General features: G+C 38.2%; 1 long non-coding RNA gene across 3 annotated transcripts in view; it reads left to right on the top strand.

The window, feature by feature from the left end:
* LOC143657870 (uncharacterized) overlaps positions 1–22,548 on the top strand; it is a 45,103-nt gene that overhangs the window by 5,046 nt on the left and 17,509 nt on the right. The window contains exons 2-3 of one of the 3 annotated variants that reach the window (XR_013163000.1): positions 2,678–2,801; positions 21,556–21,659. This is a non-coding gene — a long non-coding RNA (uncharacterized LOC143657870). Of the gene's footprint in view, positions 1–2,677; positions 2,802–2,959; positions 3,055–21,555; positions 21,660–22,548 lie in introns of those variants that run through there. The other 2 variants (XR_013162999.1, XR_013162998.1) reach the window with 2 other exon arrangements.

The following is a 22,548-nucleotide window of genomic DNA, read 5'->3' as shown; positions in this document are numbered from 1 at the left end:
TATTCTGTTCATTTCCTTCCTGATATTATCCCAATCCATAATTATTTTATTTATTTCTTTACTTGCTTATTTTATAATTTCTCCCACTAAAGAAACAAGACCCATGAGCAATAGGATCTTGGTTTTCTGGTTTGCACTGAGTTTGTAAGATATCCCTTTGTCTTGTGGTTAGGCTTTGGAAACATGCCCAAGCTAACCTGGGAGATAAATGATGGGCATAATGCCTCCCTGGGCTGCCGTGGGATGGATTACAAAGTCGAAGGCTTCTTTCCACTATGTTATTGAACGGATGAATATCTGCAATAAATAGCTTAAATTCACATCCCTCCCCCCCACCATGCAATTATAAGCACTATTGAGACTAGGTTTCATTTTTTAAAATACATTTGCTATCAATTTAGTTTGAGTTGTAGTGGCATTTTTAACCAGAGCTACAATTATGCTCACAGTATGAAAAGTTGCATCAGTTTACACTGACATTTGATTGCTCAGTTCATCATCACCAAATGTCTATGAAAATAAACGAGAAGCTGGAAGCCTCTTTGACTCACTCCTCTGTTTAATTACATTTATGGAGAGAGGCAATTGATCACGTATATAATCCACAGTTTAGAAGTTGTCACTTAATATTTACCAAAACAATGGCTCTAGCAAAAGGAAAGGAAAGCCAACACATGCTTTTCTCAAATATGTGTGTATATATAAGTGTCTATACATATATAAAAGATGTAAATTTATTTATATCAAATCTATATTATCAGAAATCAAATATAAATATGTTTATATATATATTACTTGTTCATATATATATTACTTGTTTATATATACATATAAAGAACAATTTGCCTGATTTATTAAACGTAAAAGCCAAAAGTGGCAGCTGTTCATGTACAACTAGGTATTATTTTTCATAAATTACATAGTCACCACATTATAAATTTTCTTTGGCATTTCTATCTTGCAAGTAGTTACTATGTTGAAAATGAATGTACTTTTTAAAACTCATAAAAAGAAAGCTTCCATCCTTCAAGGGACAATTCTGACTGAAATCATAATCTATTCTCATAACCCTTCTTCATTATGTCTAATTTCTTCTTAGCATCCTTAGGTATTCTCACACTTTAAAAGTAAAATATAGCTCTTCTCTAACATTGAAAAGTTGCTCACTATTTAGACCCAGTCAAGGAGTCTCCTCTCCTGAAAAGTATTCCGACCATCTGATAACTATTCAATCACAACTCATATGCCTGCAATTTGAGGAGTGCATATGATAGAGCATTTTGGTTTTCATAATAGCCTTATTGCTACTGCTGACTAACACCAGAATACAGAGAGGAGAGATGAAAGTTGTCATTGTTTAACAAATTTCTTTCCAAAGCAAGTCTTGGGGGTTATAAGGAAGGCTTCTACAAGTTGGGCTTTCAATAATTTCATACAATACAGCAAATAATCACCAGATACAACTTTCCGACCCTCCCCCTAAGTTCCTATATTAGAATGGATGAGATATTTTTTCACTCCTGTTGGGGCAATGAAAGGTCAAGCATCCTTAATAATCTTTTGGAAACTCTCTGGCTTTAACTGCTTAGCCATCTATTCTCGAATTTTGCAGAGGCCTCGGATAACAAAATAGGAAACAGAAGAGAAGCTTAAAAATCATCCCCAAGGCATGTAATAACAGCCAGCAGCTGAATGTGATCAACTCCAGTGACATGGGCTAGGTAAAGATTGTGTCCCATCAATTATTCAGGATTACCTGGGCAAAGAAAACTAGATGACCAATCTTTCCATTGCTCGACCCTATAACCTTTTCATCTACCTCAAAGCCTTTTGGGTGAAAAGGTCTGGGACTCCACAAAAAGCTTCCTAGGGATCTCAGGCTTCCCAAAGTAACTGTGGTGATTTATGAGAATGAGGAGATGACACTGCCCACTCTCAGTTCAGAGGAGAAGGAAGCCCATTTCAGGCAACAGGGAAGCTGTTTGCTGCTTCTTTCAAGGCACAAAAGACACACAGATTTTCAAAACCACTCTTCAAATTTCTCAATTCTATTCAAATCCACTCTCTCATTTGTGTTTTATTTTGAGTACCAATGAATGTCTTCATTTGCATAGTATTAGACACTTGTTGGAATATTAACTCAGTTATGAAAAAACATCAGTGATGTGTGGTATAGAAATTAAGTTAGAAATTTCACAGGATTACACATCATTTAAAAGTGCTTTCTTCTCCTGATGCCCACTCTTCAGATAGTCTAACAGTGTGTTCTGGTGGGATATGCTGACGTTCATTCATATGAATTTGGCCCTTATATGGATGAAATATGTAAGTATATTGAAACAGAAGAATTGGCTACATAAATCCCCCCAAATTCCCTCCAATCCACATGATTCTTTTCCTGCCACTGGCACTGCAATCAACAAAGTCCTTTTGTTTGTTTACTGAATCATCAATCTGCCAGAAGAGCCTAACTCTAAATTACTGTTACATTTCTGATGGAAAGCTGCCACATAATTTAAATTCCAACAGCACTATAGGCTCCCATATTTCTTATTTGTGACTTGCCACCTCACAGATGAAGTGCGTTGTGCTATCATTTTAATAAACAGTTTGAGTGAAGGCCGTTTTTCTCTGTGTCCAAATTCCATCTGTTTATTTTTGCTTTTATTTTAACCAGCATATCCTGAGATCCAACAAAGGGCTTTGAAAAATCATTCCATTTCAAAGGTTGCCATCACACTTCAACAGCCAATAAGCCAAATGACCAAAAAGAACGATGTCTTCAAATGGCCAGAGAGATGGTAAGTGAGTGACAGGACTGGTTTGTCACTTTGACTGAAGGGAATGGGTATTGTGGATCCTGCTTGTTCAGCCATTTAGTTGTAAGTAAACAATATATTTTGGAAAATCAATTTTCTTGGGTTTTCTCATCAACGCAGTATTTTCCCCATAACTGTAGATAATTACCTAGTATATTTGGGAAAATGGAGTCCATCTTCATGATAGGGATGGCACTTAGACACGGATTGGATCCAATTGGATTTACCGTCCAAGCTGTGAAGAAATGGATATCATGAGACTTTTAATCTTCAATGAAACAAAAAGATTAAACTGTCAATATTACAATGAACTGCCGTGACGAACCCTATGATAGAACCACATACGCAGAGCTGCTTCTAATGATATGTATGCAAGGAATAGATTTTTCCTTATAATGCATGTAATTAGAGTACAGAACAAAATGTTGTGTTCAAATTCATGACATGCTCAACTAATAAAGGAAGAGAGGATAAGGCCCTTGCTCTTTATTTGCATGAAAAAGCTTCAATATATGATATACTTTAGAGAAATTAGTTTTTAATCTAGGTGACTAGATGAGATTTTGACCCTGAACTGTTTTTTGAGTTGACCTGAGAGAATTTATGCAGAAATAAGATTGTGATGCTTACAAACCAGACAGGCATTGCTTTTTTCCATTAATTCCTGAATGTCTTGTATAGTCAAGAGAAGCAGAAAATTGGTCCTTTTAAAAGCTCACCTTATGAGAGTTTGCTTTTATGAAACCTAATCAGCAAGAGCTGATAGGAATCTTAGCCGGAATTTTTTTTTAATTTAGACATTCATGAAGTTAGATACATTGACTCAGCAGCGATGGCTCTCCACTGATCTGTATGAAACAGAAATCTACGGTTGTATATCGGTATGAATATATTTGAGAGGTCTCTTGCTATCACAGTACTAGCTCTTCAGGGTGAATTACAGACCACATAATGGATACTTGAAAGAAAGCTTTACATCAATGCTTGTGCTTCTTTTTCCATGATAACAGTTAGTGTTACATCCACTGGATATACACAAGAAATTGCTTTTAAGAGTTAGAGGTCTATCCTCATATAAAAAAAGAAAGGCTTATAACATTATCTTTATAATGTATCACATAAGAGCAGTCATCAGTACTTATTATGATAAAAGAGAAATAGCTAGGCATGAGGTAAAAGGCAAATGTCATATGCTAAATGTTCCGATGCCAGTTCGAACAAGAACAAGTACGAATCACTGGTATGCAAATAGGAAAGTAGTCGTATTTCATATCGGCCCAAGATCTACACGGATGCTGAAGCTGGACACTGAGAAGTCATCCAGGCTTCTTCCCTGCACTTTTCTTCCCACTTCCAACCCATCTACAACTTCTGTCAATTCTCCCTTCAAACATGTATCACACATTTCTTGATTCTCTCTAGCCACAGCCTTGCTCAGAAAATCATCTCAGCCTGTGTGGTCTCTTTTAAAAAGTTTGTTTGTTAAGCTTCTCTCCCCATCTTTGAATCCCTCTAGATCCATACTCCACAAAGCAGGAAGAATAGTCAGATAATGTCCATCTCGATCTGCTGTTTAAAACCTTCAGTGGCTTCCCCTAGCATTCAGGTGAAAATCCAAACACGGATCTGGCCTCTGCTTCTCCTTGTGACCTCTTTGAGCCAAAAGTGCTACAGCTGCGCTTCTCAGCCATCGGTTCTCCAAGTTCTTTACCACTTCAAGTCCTGCTGTTACCTTTGCTTGCATTGCTTTTTACCCAGCTTGTCTCCTCGTATCTCAGTGTATTAGCTAGAGTTCTCGAGAGAAACAGAATCAGCAGGAGATGTCTGTAAATATAAAATTTACTAAAGTGTCTCGCGTAACCATGGGGATGTAGAGTCCAAGGTCTGTAGGGTAGGCTGTGAGCTGGCAGCTCCAACGAAGGTCCTCAGGAAAGGCTGGCTGGCTGAAGCAGGAAGAGGGATTATCTCCTCTGACTCCTCCTTAAAAGCCTTCCGGTGATTAGATTAAGTGTCACTCATTGCAGAAGACACTCCTCTTAGCAAATGCAATCAGCTGTGGATACCACCAACGTAGCATGATTTAAAGTACATGAAATGTCCTCATAGCAACAGACAGGCCAGTTCTTGCCCTACCAGATAGCCAGGTGCTACCACCTGGCCAAGTTGACACATGAACCTGACCATGACACTCAACTAAAATATCCTTTCCTTGGATATTTTCTTGATTGCTAGATCTAAAGAAGATCTCACTCTGCTCTTATTTTCCTTTATTGTACTTAACAAAATTTGCAATTAGTTCATTTGCTGACTTTGTTCTTTCTCCATTACCCCATGACAATGTCAGTGCATGAAGGCAGGGATGATGTCTGCTTGATTACTGTTATATCTATATAGTGAGTCTTCAATCAATGTTTGTCAAATGAATAAATGAACTCATCACAACTTTGCTATTATAGACATAGGCCAAGAAAAAAAAGTAGGGATGATGAATTCCATGGGGGAAGGAAAAACTGCCTGTCCTTGATTTGATTTCATGTTCAGGGAAAACAAGTTTTCTGTTTTTCCACCCTAACAAAAATGTTTGAATATAACTAATTTTCACAAGGGAAAAGTGAAGGGAATAGATATTTCCACATCTTCCAGTCATAAAGTTTGCTCAAGTCTCTATATTTTTTGTGAATGGGTGAGCCATATTTTTTTCTGCAAGTGAGCTAACCTCTTGGGAAGTTTTGTTATATCTTTTGGGCTACTTAAGTAGAAGAAAGATATTGGAGTTGTTAACGTGTCCCAGAGTACTGCATTTATTGCCAAAGAACATGTTGGCAGGGTATATCCGCTTATGTGTCTTCACAAGTATAACAGTATAACAGGCTTGTAAAGCAAGTATAACAGGCTTATAAAACACGAAAAAATTCTTGGCTAGCATTATTTTCTTTATTAGAGAAGTTGTGAGTTTGCAGAAAAATTTGGCATAAACTATAGGGTTCTCCTATATCATCCTATTAATAACACCTTGCATTAGTGTATTATATTTGTTGTCATTCACAAAAGAACATTTTAATAATTGCATTATTAACCACAGTCCATAATTTATCTTAGGCTTCACTGTTTATGTTGTAAAGTCCCACGGATTTTTAAGAAAATTTTCCTTTTAATAACATATATATTTCCACTTTGAACCACATTCAAATACATAATTCAGAACTGTTAATTAATTTTGTAATGTTGTGCTACCATTACTACCAAAAATTATCAAAACTTTTCATCATCCCAAATAGAAATTCTGTCTAATTTAAGCCTTAATGCCTTGTTCCCTACCCCCACCCCATCCCCTGGTAACCTATATGCTAGATTCTGACTCTAAAATTTTGCTTATTCTAATTAGTTCACATCAGTGAGATCACACAACATTTGTCCTTTTGTGCCTGGCTTATTTCACCCAACATAATGTCTTCAAAGTTCACATATCATTGCATGTATCAGAACTTCATTCCTTTTAGTGGTTGAATAATATTCCACTGCATGCTTATACCACGTTGTGGTAGTTAGAGTCAGTTGTCAACTTGGCCAGGTGAAGGCACCTAGTTCTGTTGCTATGGAAATGAGCCTCATCTGTTGCTGATTACATCTGCAGTCAGCTGGGAGGCGTGCCTGCTGCAATGAATGACATTTGACTTAATTGGCTGGCACTTAAATGAGAGGGCACAATTTAGCACGACCCAAGCAGCTCAGCATACCTCATCTCAGCACTCGCAGCTCAGCCCAGGCCTTTGGAGATGCAGAAAGGAATCACCCCGGGAAAAGTTGTTGGAACACAGAGGCCTGGAGAGAAGGCCAGCAGAGATTACTCGGAGCCTTCCCACGTAAGAAAAAACCTCAGATGAAAGTTAGCTGCCTTTCCTCTGAAGAACTAACAAAATAAATCCCCTTTTATTAAAAGCCTATCCGTTTTTGGTGTGTTGCATCTGGTAGCTAGCAAACTAGAACACACATTTTGTTTCTCCATTCATAGGCTGATTGCTTGGATTGTTTCCATCTTTTGGCAATTGTGAATAATGCCAGTATGAGTGTTGGTGTGCAAATACCTGTTTGAGTTCCTGCTTTCAATGCTTCGGGGCCAATACCTAGTAGTGGAATTGCCAAGTCATATGGTAATTCCATACTTAGCTTTCTGAGGAACTACTAGACTATGTTCCGTAGCAGATGTACCAATTTACATTCCCACCAACAATGAATGAGCATTTCTATTCTCCACATCCTCTCTAACACATGTGGTTTTCTGTTTTTTTTTTTTTTTCATAGTAGCCATTCTAGTGGGTGTGAGATGGTAGGTTACAGTGATTTTGATTTGCATTTCCTTAATACCTAATAATATTGAGCATCTTTTCATGTGCTTTTCAGCCATTTGGATATCCTCTTTGGAGAAATGTCTATTCAAGACTTTTGCTCATTTTAAAAATACATTGTTTGTCGTTTTATTATTCAGTTGTGGGATTTCTTTACATATTCTGTATAGCGAACTTTTATTGAACATGCAGTCTCCAAACATTTTCTCCCATTGAGTAGGTCGTCTTTTTACTTTCATGATAAAGTCCTTTGATACACACATTTTTAATTTTGATTTGGTCCCATTTTTTTCTCTTATTGCTTGCATTTTGGATGTAAAGTCTAACACAAGATCCTGAAGATAGTTCCCTATATTTTATTATTGGAATTTTCTAATCCTGGTATCTATATTTAGGTCTTTGACCATTTCGAGTTAATTTTTGTATATGGTGTGAGATAGAGTCCTCCTTAATTCTCGTGCATTTGGATATCCAGTTCTCCCAGCATTATCATTTGCTGAAGAGACTATACTTTCCAATGAACTGGACTTTGTAGGTTTCTCAAAAATCAGTTGGTCATAATTGAAAGAAGAAGTTCAGGATCGTGTATATCACCAGAAGGAAAGCTAGAGGATGAAACAAGAGACTGTATGATATAGGGAACACTGTTGTGGACGATGAAGTTGGTTAATAGTACAAATACATGAATGTGCATCCATGATTAGGACAAATGTATGTCAAAAGTACAAGGTGTTAATTATCGGGTGGTATATGGAAAAACACACCTAATGCAAACTATTCACTTATATTTAACAGTAATATCTTAATGTTCTTCCACCAATTGTAACAAAGGTACCACACCAAAGCTAAGTGCCCTGAATAAGGGGTGTTTTAGTTTACTAAAGTTGCCATAATGCAATATACCAGAAATGGAACAGCTTTTAAAAAGGGAACTTATTAAGTTGCAAGTTTACAGTTCTAAGGCCATAGAAATGTCCAAACCAAGGTGTCCAGAGAAAAATACCTTAACTCCAAAGAAAGGGCTGGTGAAGTTTTGGATTTCTCTCTCAGCTGGGAAGAATTTCTCCTCTCCTTCCAAGGACTGCCCTGGGGGTGTTTTTCTTCTACATCTCCAAAGGTCTCTGGTTGTGTGGGCTCTGTTGGCACTGAAGCTTTTGCCAAAATCAATCCCTCTTAAAGTGCTCCAGTAAGTAACCCCACCATAAATGGGGGAAGACACATCTCCATGGAAACCATCTAATCAAAGCTTACCATCCATAATTAGGTGGGTCACATCTCCATGGAAACAATTAGAAAGATACCACACAACAATATTGAATGAAGATTAAAGAACATAGTTTTTCTGGGGTACAGAACAGTTTTAAACTGGAATATGGGGGTAAAAGAGACATAGGGTTTTTCTTTTTGGAGCTATAAAAATGTTATAAAATTGATTGTGGTGATGTAAGCACAGCTCTGTGATTATACTGAGAGCCATTAATTGTACCATTTGGATAGAATATATGGTGTGTGAATTAAAATGTGTTAAAAAATGCCACCTTTGCAGATAAATCTTCTTTGATTGTAATCTGATGTTGACCCAAGGTCACCCTAGCACATCACTCTGCTTGCTTTTCTTCATAGCACTTACCACCATCTGAAACTTACTGTATTTATCTGTTTCATCATTTGGAGACTATAAATTGCACATGGCCAGGGATCTTGTCTGTCTTGATTGACAGCATATCAGCAGTGCCCAGCCAATAGTAGGTGCTCAGTAAATGTATGTCAAATTAATAAACGAGCAAATTATCACTTAAAAATCAATTGGGCATAGATGTGTGGGTCTATTTCTGAAGTCTCAGTTGGATTCCATAGATCTCTGCATCTATCCTTGTGATAGTACAATGCTGTTTTGACCTCTGTATCTTTGCAATATGCTTTAAAAGTCAGGAAGTGTGAGTTCTTTGAGCCCATTTTTCTTTTTCAATATGTTTCTAGCTAATCAGGGACCCTTACTTTCCCGAATAAATGTGATAATTAGCTTTTCCATCTCTGCAAAGTAGGCTGTTGAAATTTTTATTGTGATTGCATTGAATCTGTAATTCATCTTAATAATATTTAGTCTTTTAATCCATGATCATGAAATGTCCTTCCATTTATTTAGGTCTTATTTGATTTCTTTTAGCAAAGTTTTGTAGTTTTCCATGTATGTTATTTACATACTTGGTTCAATTTATTCCTAGATATCTGATTCTTTTTTTTATTTGATTCTTTTGGTTGCCATTATTATAAATGACATTTTTTTCTTGATTTCCTCCTCAGAGTGTTCATTACTAGTGGATAGAAACACTACTGATTTTTGCATGTACAGGATGAACCTCACCATTTTGCTTAATTTGTTTATTAGCTATAGTAGCTTTGTTGTAGATTTTTTTTGGACTTTCTATGATGGCATCATACCATCTGCTAGAATTTTGTTGGAAATTTTTGCATGTATATTCATAAGAGATATTGGTTTGTAATTTTCTTTCCTTGTGCTATCTTCATTTGGCTTTGGTATGAGGGTATTATTGGCCTCATAGAAGGAAATAGGGAATATTCCCTCCTCTTCAATTTTTTGGAAGAGTTTGAACAAAATTCGTGTGATTCTTGGAATGTCTGGTAAAATTTCCCTTGTGAAGCCACCTGTTTTTTGTCTTCTCTTTCTTAGGAGGTTTTTGATTACTGATTCAATATCTTTACTAGTTATTGGATTGTTGAGATCTTTTACTTCTTTTTGAGTTGGCATAGGTAATTTGAGGGTTTTCTTGAATTTGTTCATTTCACCTAGGTTAACTGATGTGTTAGTGTACAGCTGTTCATAGTATCCTCTTATGGTTCTTTCTCTTTCTGTGGGGTCAGTAGTAACAACCCCCTTTTCTTTTCTGCTTTTAGTCATTTGCATCCTCTCTCTTTTTTCAGTGTCTGCCTAGCTTAAGATTTATCAATTTTATTGATCTTTTCAAAGAAGTCACTTTTGTTTTTGTTGGTTCCTTTTTCAGGTTGCTAAAGCTGCCAGAATGCACTATACCAGAAATGAAATGGCTTTTGAAAAGGGGAATTTATTATTGTATAATATAACATATACACAAAGCAATGAAAGAAAAAAGCAATAGTTTTCAAAGCACTCTTCAGTAAGTAGTTACAGGACAGATCCCAGAGTTTGTCATGAAGTACGTACCATCATCTCAGATTTTTCCTTCTAGCTGCTCCAGAACACTGAAGGCTAGAAGGAATATATTTTTTTATCATCACAATTGACCTTTTTTGTGAAAAGTGACATATATACAAAAAAGCAATAAATTTCAAAGCACAGTGCAACAATTAGTTATAGAACAGATTTCCGAGTTTGGTATGGGTTACAATTCCACAATTTTAGGTTTTTATTTCTAGCTGCTCTAAGACCTGGAGACTAAAAGAAATATCAATATAATGATTCAGCAATCATACTCGCTTGTTAAATCCTACCTTCTCTGTATAACTTCTGATTTTTCTCCCACTCTTTAGGGGTATTTGGGCTATGCTCATTCTAACTTTTTCACATTGGAAGGGGCTGTCAATAATACAGGGTAGGGAGATGGAACTAGCTGATGTTCTGGAAAGGCTGGCCTCTCTAGGCTTTAGGACTTATCTGGTCCAGGGACCCATTTGGAGGTTGTAGGTTTCTGGATAATTAGCCTAGTGCATGGAACCTTTGTAGAATTTTATATATTGCCCTAGGTGTTCTTTAGGATTAGTTAGAATAGTTTTGGTTGGGGTTTGGCAAATTATGATAGGTGGCAATGTCTAACTGAAGCTTGAGTAAGAGTGACCTCCAGAGTAGCCTCTCAACTCTATTTGAACTCTCACAGCTACTGATACCTTATTTGTTACACTTCTTTTCCCTGCTTTTGGTCAGGGTGGAATTGTTGATCCCATGGTGCTAGGGCCAGATTCATCCCTGGGAGTCATCTCTATACCACCAAGGAGACTTTCAAATAAATTTCAAAGCACAGTGCAACAATTAGTTATAGAACAGATTTCCGAGTTTGGTATGGGTTACAATTCCACAATTTTAGGTTTTTATTTCTAGCTGCTCTAAGACCTGGAGACTAAAAGAAATATCAATATAATGATTCAGCAATCATACTCGCTTGTTAAATCCTACCTTCTCTGGATTGTCATGTCTGATGTAGGTGGGGGGACAAAGATTTCACTTTCAGAGTTGGGCTTAGAGAGAGTGAGACCACATCTGAACAACAAAAGAGGTCCTTCAGAAGTAAGTCTTAGGCATGCCTATAGGTAGGCTAAGCTTTTCCACTACCTACATAAGGTTCACAAGAGTAAGCTTCAAGTTCAAGGGCTTGGCCTATGCATTTGGATGTTCCTAATGTTTGACACAGTATAAGGAGTTTCCCCAGTGGTAAAGTTTAATAGCTTCATATTTTTTTCTCTCATCCCTCAAGGGACTTTGCCAATACTTTTTGATTATCTGCTTAATATCTTCTAGGATGTATCCAGGCATTACATTAAGCTATACAGGATTAAAGGCCCTCATTCTTATTCTGAAGGTTGCCTGTGTTTTGATTATTTAAATGAGCTATCCAGACAGGTTGAGTTAGATTATATGATACAGAAAATTTAAGTTCCAGACAAAATAAACCTCTGTGTTCTGAATTACCTCAATTCTGACCTATCAGCTTCATTCTTCTCTCTACATACCAGGTTATACATATACAAAAGTCTCTCAAAATCCAGAATAATAACTACCACTCTGGACTAAATGTGACTGCTATAAGCCCCTGTTTTCTTATAAGCATCTTATAAAGGAGACCATACAATAATTACTGTTTTGTTTCTGACTTATTTTGCCTCACCAAATGTCCTACAAGTTCATTCACCATGTTGCATGCCACACAACTTCATTCTTTTTTGTAGCAGCACAATATTCTATCATATGTATACACTATCATTCACCAATCTACTTCGCAGTCAGTGCATCCTTCAGACACCTGCATTTATAAGGCATCTTTTACAATTCAAGCTACATGAGAGAACTGAAGAAACTACTTTATCATTGTTTATAAGGCATGTTCATAAGGCATCGTGTATAATGCCCAAAGTCCACAATCCATCAACACTCTCAATTTTAGATATTTCATTGTTCCCAAGAGAAAGATAACCAATAAACACACCTTCATCAAATAGGAAATCTAAACATCCCCCTAACTCTTGTCCCTCCCCCCATTATTTATCCCTGGTGTTGCTGTGGTACTGTTGATGTTTTCTTATTAAACATAGCCCATAGCGTGCAATAGCAGTTTTCCCCCTGTACCCTGGATTTAGACACTCTTTGTACAAGAATCATACCTGTGAAGTAGTTCATGCAAGAACTTATTTATATTAGTAGTATTAATCAGTGGGACACATAGGTCTATACAACCCCTTTCAATCATGTTCACCTACACTATAGTAATATCACCTATAGACCCACTAGTGAACTGCCTTCACTTCTATACATTCCCTTACATTTGAGTTCAACCTCATTAGCTAACCTTTCACCCATCTCTAGCTTTTTTGTATCTCTAAGTCCTCTATATTCTGTATTATAAGCCTCCAATTTTACTTCTACCTTGGTCATAAAAGTGGAGTCATACAGTATCTATCCTTTTGTGTCTGGCTTCTTTCACTCAGCATTATGTCCTCAAGGCTCATCCATCTTGCCTGTTTGGTGATTTTAAAAATTTCTCTTTGAGTATGATCGTTAGGTTCTGGTGTCAACTTGGCCAGGTGATGATGCCCATTTGTCTGGTCAGGCAAGCACCGGCCTAACCATGGCTGCAAGGATATTTCATGGCTGATTGATAAGTCAGAAGGCTGTTTTATTAAGTCATCAGTTGGTTGATTACAGCTGTGGCTGATTACATCTACAGTCAACTAAGGGCACATCTGCAAATGAGATAATTCAATCAATTGAAGACTTTTAAGGGAAGAGAGAATTTTCATTGCTTCTTCAGCCAGTGAGCCTCTCCTGAGGAGTTTTTGAGACCCTTAATTGGAGTTGCCAGCCTCACAGCCTGCCCTGTGGAGTTTGGACTCTTCCATCCCCATGGTTGTGTGAGACACCTTTATAAATCTCACATTTACAGATATCTCCTGTTGGTTCTGTTTCTCTAGAAAACAAGGAATACATAGAGATTCTCATATTATTCATTCATTATTTTTCTGATATCTTTTAGTTCTTTTGCTGTATTTTCCTTCTCTCCTTGCATATTGAAGATCTGTTTTTAAACATCTTTATCTGGTTTGTTCACAATTCCTCATTGATATTTCCTGGACTTTTATCCTTTGGATGGACCATTATTTCCTGTATCTTTGTTTCGTGGCACAGTGTACAATTTAATATTTGAAAATGTTAATTCTGGGATTTATTTCCTGAGATATCTCAGGAGATTCAGGAGTTTGTATCCAGTCAGTGACATGACAGAGATTTTCTTGAGTGTCAGGAGTTAGCAAAACCAAGCAAACCTAAGCAGAAAACACATTTTGCAGTCTTTGCACATTGACTTTGCATTGGCTGGTGCTCTCCTTCAGAGTTCAGCCCTCCTATCAAGAAGGTCATCCCAAGGTGAACACAAAGTGCATGCTCCTCTCTGTCTTTTCTGGGCCTGTGTCTTATCCTGGACTTGTGTCTTCCAGTAGCTTAAAGAGTTGTCCTGTTTATAGTAGAGTTTGAATACCCCTTCTACTCCCCACAAACAGAACTTCTCCCTCTCCTGGGTGATTCTCTGTAGGACTTAAAGCAGATAAAACTTTGTCCCAAACTACTGACTCAATTCTTTTTTTCTCTGCTTTCTCTGCCTTATGCTGCTTTAGCCAGGAGGCTAAATTCTGGACCGGAGCAGGGGCAGGGAGGGTTGGAGAGGAGTTCCCCAATCCAGTCTTTCCTAGCCAGAACAAGGCTAGAGACACAAAGGGAGCACCAAATTTCCCTGGGTAAGGGCTGAGAGAGGACCAACAAGGGCAGCAGAAGCTTCCCCTATGGCTTCCTAAAGCTGTGGTTTCCAATGTAGCCCTTCAATTCTCCCTCATGGCTCTGAAGAAGTATGCGGTCTTTAAGTCTTATCCACTGTCTTTGTCTGAGGTGGTTTGGAACAACGGCCATCCTCAGAGCTGGGCCCCCAGAAATCCAAAGTAGCTAATCAAAAGCCATGATCATTGTTTAGACCATATATTCCCAGATCTTGGGGAACTTGGTTTTTAAGTCCCACTCTGCCACCAGCAAGCTGTGCAGGTTCCTTACTGCTGCCTGTGGTGAGGTTGGGGGATGAGTGACAGTTGCTGCCATCCTGAATATAATTCAGTGGTATTTTCCTCCCACTCTTCCATGGATGATGAACAGTGTTTTACTGGATTCTGCAGTTTCAAAATAGTTGATTCCTACAGTTTCTGCCTGTTTAAATAGCTGTTCTGGTGGAGGGACTAATTCCTGGAGCTTCCTACTCTGCCATCTTCCCACAATCTTGTTAGCTGGCATTACTGAAATCTTTTACAATTCAAGCTACATGAGAGAACTGAAAAAACTACTTTATCATTGCATATAAGGAAAAAAGATTTTGTGGAATATGTTTAAAGTGGACAAATATTTTATAATGTCCTTCTATTTAAACTTTCAGTACTATTTTCCTATTATTATTCATTGCCCAAAGAAAATTCAGAAAGCAAGTAAAAAGCAGTTAATGAACAAACTACTTTATTAAACTGGCAGCCAAAGATAACAATTTTACTCCACGTAATTTGCAATTTAATAGACTTAACAGACATGGACATATTAAGGGATATGATGCAAATTTTATGTGAATTTTAAATATAAAGTACTTGCTTTTGAAGAAATACATCTACCTCTGGGGGGTATGGGTCTTTCCTGCAATTAGGGATGCTTGAATGGCAATTTTTATAAACACAGCTAAAATATAAGTGAATAAAATATTCTTTCCTCTATACCAGGGATGGATGCTGTCCAAAGTTATTCATTAAAATAAGTCAGTCTATTCAGCTAAAGTTAAGTCACTGGATATTGGTGAGCTCTCCACTGGTGTAAGACACAGTTATGCAGACACACAAATGAGCCCATGAACTTGTGGGTCCATGTATGCTGATGTATGTGTACATATATCACCATAGTCAATATGTCAGATGGGGTAAGATAGTTATAGGGCAAAATTCTGGTCTTTTATAGCAAAGTGGGGGGGGGGTATCACCAGTGTTGTGGTTTGATGCGGTATGCGCCCCAGAAAAGCGTATTCTTAAATTTAATCCACTCCTGAGGTGTGACCCCATTGTAAGTAGGACCTTCTGATGAGGTTAATTCAGTTAAGATGTGGCCCAGTCCAATCAGGTAGGATCTTAATCCTACCACTGGAGTTCTTATAAATGAAATGAAATTCAGACAGAGAAGAAGCCACAGGAAGCAAGAAGCTGAACATCAGTGGGAGGGGGAAGAAAAGGGATAGACCAGGAATCTCCACCAAGTGACCAACAAGGACCAAGGATGGCCAGTAGCCAACCCCCAAATGCCACAGTCTTTGGGAAGAAGTATCGCCTTGTTGATGCTTGGATTTGGACTTTTTTCCCAGCCTCAAATGAACAAATAAATTTCCATTGTTGAACCAACCCATTTCATGGTATTTTCTTGAGCAGCCTAGGAAACTAAAACACCAAGTCTATGTTTCAAAGAATCAGAAAGAGTCTGACAGCCTGGACTTAATCTGCTTTTCCCTCCTAAGTGATGGGGTATGCAGGTCGCACTGTGTCTGTAGCCCAAGCAGTACATAAACAGCACAACTAAAAAACTCTAGGAGAAGGAATGCTGCAGAACCAGGCAGTCAGGAAGGAAAACAGTTGTGCAGAGGAGACACAGAGGCATCAGCCGTTAAATGTTGGCAGGAAAATGCCTCCTTTTTAAAAGAGGCTAATCTGCATTTACAGAGGCTGTAATTCTTTTGGGGAAGTAACAAGACCCCTGTAATAAGGAATTGACTAACCTAGCATAGCCCAGAGTGGGATAAGAATGACAGCCATTTAAAGAAGATTGGAACTCCTGGTCAAAGTTTTCGCAACTGCTAAGTAAAGAGAAAGGAAAAGTAAAATTTGTAACCACAAAGGTACATAGACACGCACACATGTACACAAATGCATATGCACGCACACCTGCACAAATGCAGGTACACACACATACATGCATATATATGTGGACGCACAGACACCACACACATCCATCCACAAACATAAGAACACACATGCAGGGAGACACATGCTGCATGTGTTCATCATGTTTATATTTAGTTTTGCTAAGTTAGATGTAGTTCTCATTCTCTCTTTACATTCAATCATTCTGTAACCTTCATATAATTCCACATTCAAGAACCTCTGTAGGAATTGTTTTAAATTAGTGGTAGCAAAATGGTTGGCCCACAAATGGATGGCCTGGGTTCAGACTTGTTTTATTTGACCCACAAAGCATTTAAGACACTTTGAATTGGTTGCCAACATTTATAAATCAGGGAGCTTCACTCAGAAATCCAGTCTCCCAGCCTCTTGAAAGAGTAAGAGATCTGGGAGCACTCGGCGCAAATTCTTGCACAGCAATTGGTTGGAGCTTACAGCAATTGTCAGTTCAAACCACCTGTGCTCTCCAGATGCCCAGTGTTCACCTCCTTGAGCTGACTATTTCTCAAATATTAATGTGCATATGAATCACCTGGGAAATTTCATTAAACTGCAGATCCTGGTTTAGTAGTTCCGAGGGGTGGCCTGAGATTCTGCATTTCCAACAAACTCCCAGATCTTCTCTGAGGATCTAGTGATCCACAATCCCATACTGTATAGGTTTGCCAGACTTAGCAAAGAAAACTGTAGGTGGCCTACCCAGTTAAATTTGAATTTCAGAGAAACGCTGAATAACTATTTTTTGTGTATGTTCCACGCAATATTTGGACATATGCACACTAAAAAAGAATTGTTTCTCTGAAATTACAGTTTAGCTAGGCACTCTGTTTTATCTGGAAATCCAATAGCCATACCTAATCTATCCTCAAATCTGAGCCCATGTCACTGGCTACTGTAGAATATGAACAGAACCTGAGAAAGGGATTCAGGAGCATGTGTTTGCTAGAAGGGGAGGCTCTTGGGAGGACGGCAACCAATGAGGGAGGCAGAGTAGGGCTTGGGACAGAACTAAAGACATGGTCTCAGCCAGAGCCTGGCTTTAGCCTGATCCCAAGGGAGCTTTGAAATGTAAATTGTACCACAGAGTTGAGGCAAGGCTACTAAAGGTACTGCCTTAGTACCCTGTGCTAGGCATTTGCAGGGAATAGCCTTCGATGTGAGGTAGCACTTTGCTGGGAATTCTGTGCTGAAGAAGGGAAATGGCAGCCATTAGCCACAATCCTCATTGTTGCTGGGTGATGGGTGCATCTTCCAAGTAAAGGGGAACTGGGTGTCGGTAACACCCACTACAGATATCCTGGTTATAGATGGATACCTGAGTAACAGAGACCATCCTGCTCTAGTTTGCTAGCTGCCTGAATGCAATATACTGGAAATGGAATGGCTTTTAAAATGGGAAATTTAATGAGTCGCTAGTTTACAGTTCTAAGGCTGAGAAAATGTCCCAATTAAAACAAGTCTATAGAAATGTCCAATCTAAGGCATCCAGGGAAAGATAACCTTGTTTCAGGACGGCCAATGAAGTTTAGGTTTCTCTCTCAAGTGGAAGGGCACATGGCGAACACAGTCAGAGTTCTTCTCTCATTTGGAAAGGCACATGGTAAACACAATCAGGGTTCCTCTCTCATCTGGAAGGGCACGTGGCAAACATGGCGCCATCTGCTAGCTTATTTTCCTGGCTTACTGTTTCATGAAGCTCCCAGGGAGGCGTTTTCCTTCTTCATCTCCAAAGGTTGCTGGCTCATGGACTCTCTGCTTTGTGGTTCTGCAGCATTCTTCTCTCTCCGAATCTCTCATTCTCCAAAATGTTTCCTCTTTTATAGGACTCCAGAAACTTATCAAGACCAGCCCACATGGGTGGAGACATGCCTCTACCTAATCCAGTTTAACAACCACTCTTGATCAAATCACATCTCCAGGGAGATGATCTAATTACAGCTTCAAACATACAATATTGAATAGGGATTATTCTGCCTTTACAAAATGGGATTTTGATTAAAACATGGCTTTTCTAAGGAACATATATCCTTTCAAACCAGCACACATCCCCTACACACAAAATTCATTCATGATTCTGTTGTCTCACACAGGCAGCATGTTTTATAGGATTCTACCTTGCAAAGACTTATTTTTTCTTCGTGCATTATGTACCACAAACACAGTCATAGCAATACCTTATATTGTACACCTCTTGGTAATACACACAGGGCCTTCATCTATTATTCAATCCAATTAAGTCCAGCAAGTATTTACCAAGTACATGCTATGTGCAAATCATGGTAATGTGATATGTGCAAATTATAATAATATATTACCTCCCCAGTGCTTCCCTAGCTTCAATCACAGTAGAATAGAGAACATAATGTCTACCAAATATGACTTCTTCCAATGTAGTTGAGGAGACAGAGCCTTATGGAGGTATATTTACTTTCCCAAAATCGTAACAGTGAAACATGGATAAGCCAGAACTTAAAAACAGGTTTTGTGATGCTTATTCTGTTTTTGAATAAGTAGAATAAGTATTCAAAGTAGTCATAGGCATACATTTATAGATAATAAATAAGTCAGTATGGAGCTAGAAGGATAAAAAGAAATACAACCAGCAAACTTTTTAAAGAACTGTTTAATTTTGAAATAATTACAGATTCACAGGAAGTTGCAAAGATAGTACAGAAAGCTAACATCACTCGCTTTCCCCCAATGGTTACGTATGACTTAGTTACAGCATAACATCATAATAAGAAAAATGACATTGGTACAGCATGTGTCCAGTTCTGCATCATTTCATCACACGTATGGGTTTGTGTACCCACCATCACCCTCAAGAGACACAACTATTGCATCATCACCGAGGTCTCCCTCATACACTCTTTGATCATCACACTCAGTCATGCTTCCTGCCATCCCTGACACCTGGCAAAGAGATAGATGACAACAATCTATCACTATAATGTTGTCATTTCAAGAATCCTGTATAAATGGAAGCATACAATATGTGGTCTATTGAGATTGGCATTTTTGATGAGCATAATGTCTTTGACATTAATCCAAGTTATATTGTGTATCAATAGTCATTCCATATTATCGCTTTATGATATGGTATGATATGGGTGTATGATACACTGTTTATCTAATCCACCTAGGAAAGACATTTTGGTTGCTTCATTGGTTTAATCTATTGTTTCTCTAACTTCAATTTGATTAATTTCTGCTTTTATCTTTATTGTTTCCTTCCTTCTGCTTGCTTCGGGTTTATTTGCTCTTGTTTTTCTAGTTTCCTAAAATGGAGAAAAATGATCTGGGCATGTTTCTCTTTTCCTACATTCAGTTACACAAATTCTCCTCTCAGCACTGCTTTGGCAGCATCCCACAAATTTTTATATGTTATGTTTCATTCTCATTCAGCTCAATGTATTTTTAAAGTTTCCCTTAAGATTTCCTCTTTGACCCATGGATTATTTAAAGATATTTTGTTTACTTTACAAGTGTTTGGAGATAGTCCTGTCTTCTGTGGTGTTTGGCTGCAGGAGAGCAGTTATTGTCTAAGAGGGTTTTGTTTTGCATGGTTGCCTCTTTCCTGGCCCTTTGGCTAGAGAGGTTATACTTTTTTGGGGGGGAGGGGCTTGTTTTGTCTGTCCTTGTTGGCATTCTGGGTTGCCGGCTTACTCATCTCCAAATCTGTGATAAATGAGGAAAGACAAAACTCAAGCAACAAACCACTGTGTCATTCTATGTGTTCCAGGTCTCTACCCAACTTCCCTTCTTCTCTCTACTTTTCAGTTTGTTCTTATGTTTGTTTACCACATAATGCCCAGGGTTTTCAGATGTGCCTATTGAGGGGAAAGGGGAAATGTGCGTCTACTTCGTTTTCCAGAGCTAATGCTCTTACCTAGCGAATTTTTAGAATCCTATTGGTCTAATCCACATTGGCCAGATTTGAGCGGATTTATGTTCCTCTATGTTCTGATTAGGGTGTCCGCTCCCCTTGTTCAAAATCCCACTTCTGTTGGTTGAAGTCCTTTTACTTGTACAAAATCTTGTAATAAGAAATGTTCATCTTCCTTATGGCAATACAACCAGTCTTTGCCTCGTGATTTGTACCAAATTTAGGAGCCAATTATAAACATTCTGAAAGTCTTGTTCTTGGTTCTCAAACTCCCTAAACTTTTGCTTTGTCTCTCCGTTAAGCTTGGACTTGAGTATTTTATAACTAGTCTCTTAGTGATTCTTAGAGAGGAAAACTATGCTGATCTTTGGCAAAATCTACATTGCTAGTATGATCTTTTTTTATAAACCCTATATTATTTAATATAAGCCATATATATCAAGAAGTATCACCAATCATAGATGTGTAGCAATAGAGTCTGATGAGAAACAGAGCACACTCAATTAGGATAATTAGAGGAAGGTTGATGCTACAGAAACTATTTACAAAGGCAAGAGGGGGCCAGGAGAGCCAAAGTGATACTGGAGTAAAATGCTAAGGCCCTGAAAGGACGAAGGGAGGCAGCAGTTACCACGTGGAAGGAGAAGTTATATAGAAGCGTCTACTTGGAGAAAATGCAGACGAAGGCAATCTGAGAGGGAGGAGGAAGACATATTCTGAGGTTTCCTTCCCTCAACTCTCCTTGAAGGATTCCCAAAGGCTCAACTTGAAAGCAGGCCAGAAGGCCAGAAAGCCCATGTCAGCATTTTGGGACAGAGATCCCAATGAGAAAAGGTAGACAGGAGATTCTACCAAGGTGGTATGTTTCCTGGTATCCCCTTGCAAATTAGAGTCGAATGGCTAGGTAGGGCACAGAAAGAAAGTTTGAGTACTGATTCTCGAATCCTTTAAAAGATTCAGATCAATTAGCAAGACATTATCTGCACAAAAAATAATGTACATGAAATATTGGGGGTGTCTTTTAGCTAGTTCTTTTTTTTTTATTATTATTATTTTTTATATGGGCAGGCAGCGGGAATCGAACCCGGGTCCTCTGGCATGGCAGGCAAGCATTCTTGCTGCTGAGCCACCGTGGCCCACCCTAGCTAATCCTTTTATAAGCAAAATATGAGGTAACCTGGACCAGTGGTTTCAGATTACAGTATGCTGATTTTATTTGGGAAGTTATTCACGACTGTCAAGCAGAAACTACTGAGCAACTTTTCCTATCTTCCAGGTGTAGCTTCTGCCAAGGTACCTGGCATCTAACACCTATGCCATATTTACCTATGAATGCAAAAGAGGCTGAAAAGGCAGGTGAAGAAGGGTAGTGTATGAATACTCTTGCATGCCTACTTTTTCACAAATTTCAACTGAGTAAGCAAGTATACACTTTTTCCAGCACTAATAGTGTAATATTATTTTAAAACCCCTAATATATAGCATAATTAGATCATATTTTCTTTCAGCTTCCATGAGTTCACAGAAGCAGGGAATCAACTTTGAAAGTAGCATGACTACAATGTTATTATTCAAATGGTATTGTAGCTGAAATTACTGCAAACTTTGAGATATAGGGAGTATTTCAAACCTGGTGACCCATGACTGATACTAATGCCAATACCTTCCCATGAAACCCTATAAATGAGAATACCAAGCAAATGGAAATGGGAAAAAGGAAATGGATTGGTGATTATAAAGACAAGTAATAGACTATAGAACGTCCATCTTCTTAGAGGATGCACCAAAGCCAACATACTTCATGAGATAATGTGTTCCAGAGTGGAAAGAAGGGGGGGCAATCGGGAGACCAATAGCCCAGGATGCTTAAAGTAAAGGAAACGAAACCTCCAGAGGTAGAGAGTCAGAAAATGCCATTCAATTCCATCTGTCGGGTGTTGATAATGGAGAGGGATCAGAGAAAAGCGTTTTGAACAACCTTTGAAAAAATAGGCACTATTCACAAGTGTGCTTTTGAAACAATTTTATACTTTTCTGAGGACCATGTAGAAACTATTAAAATATTTTAGTAGAAGTGAGACCATACTGTGGCATCAACTCTGACAATAACTAACTCTGGTTAAATTATTTAATTTCTAGCACAATATTTTTTCATTAGAGTAATTGTTTTACATTGAGTAAGAAAAGACAGGTGGTGTGTCACTCCTATTTTCACTTGTTCTAGTTTTTGGCATTGCTTAATTTGCAATTATCTTCACTGCTGGATGAA

This window comes from Tamandua tetradactyla, chromosome 15 (genome assembly GCF_023851605.1).
Source record: "Tamandua tetradactyla isolate mTamTet1 chromosome 15, mTamTet1.pri, whole genome shotgun sequence".
Taxonomy (NCBI): Eukaryota; Metazoa; Chordata; class Mammalia; order Pilosa; family Myrmecophagidae; genus Tamandua; species Tamandua tetradactyla.
This window is presented reverse-complemented; position numbering and strand designations above follow the sequence as displayed.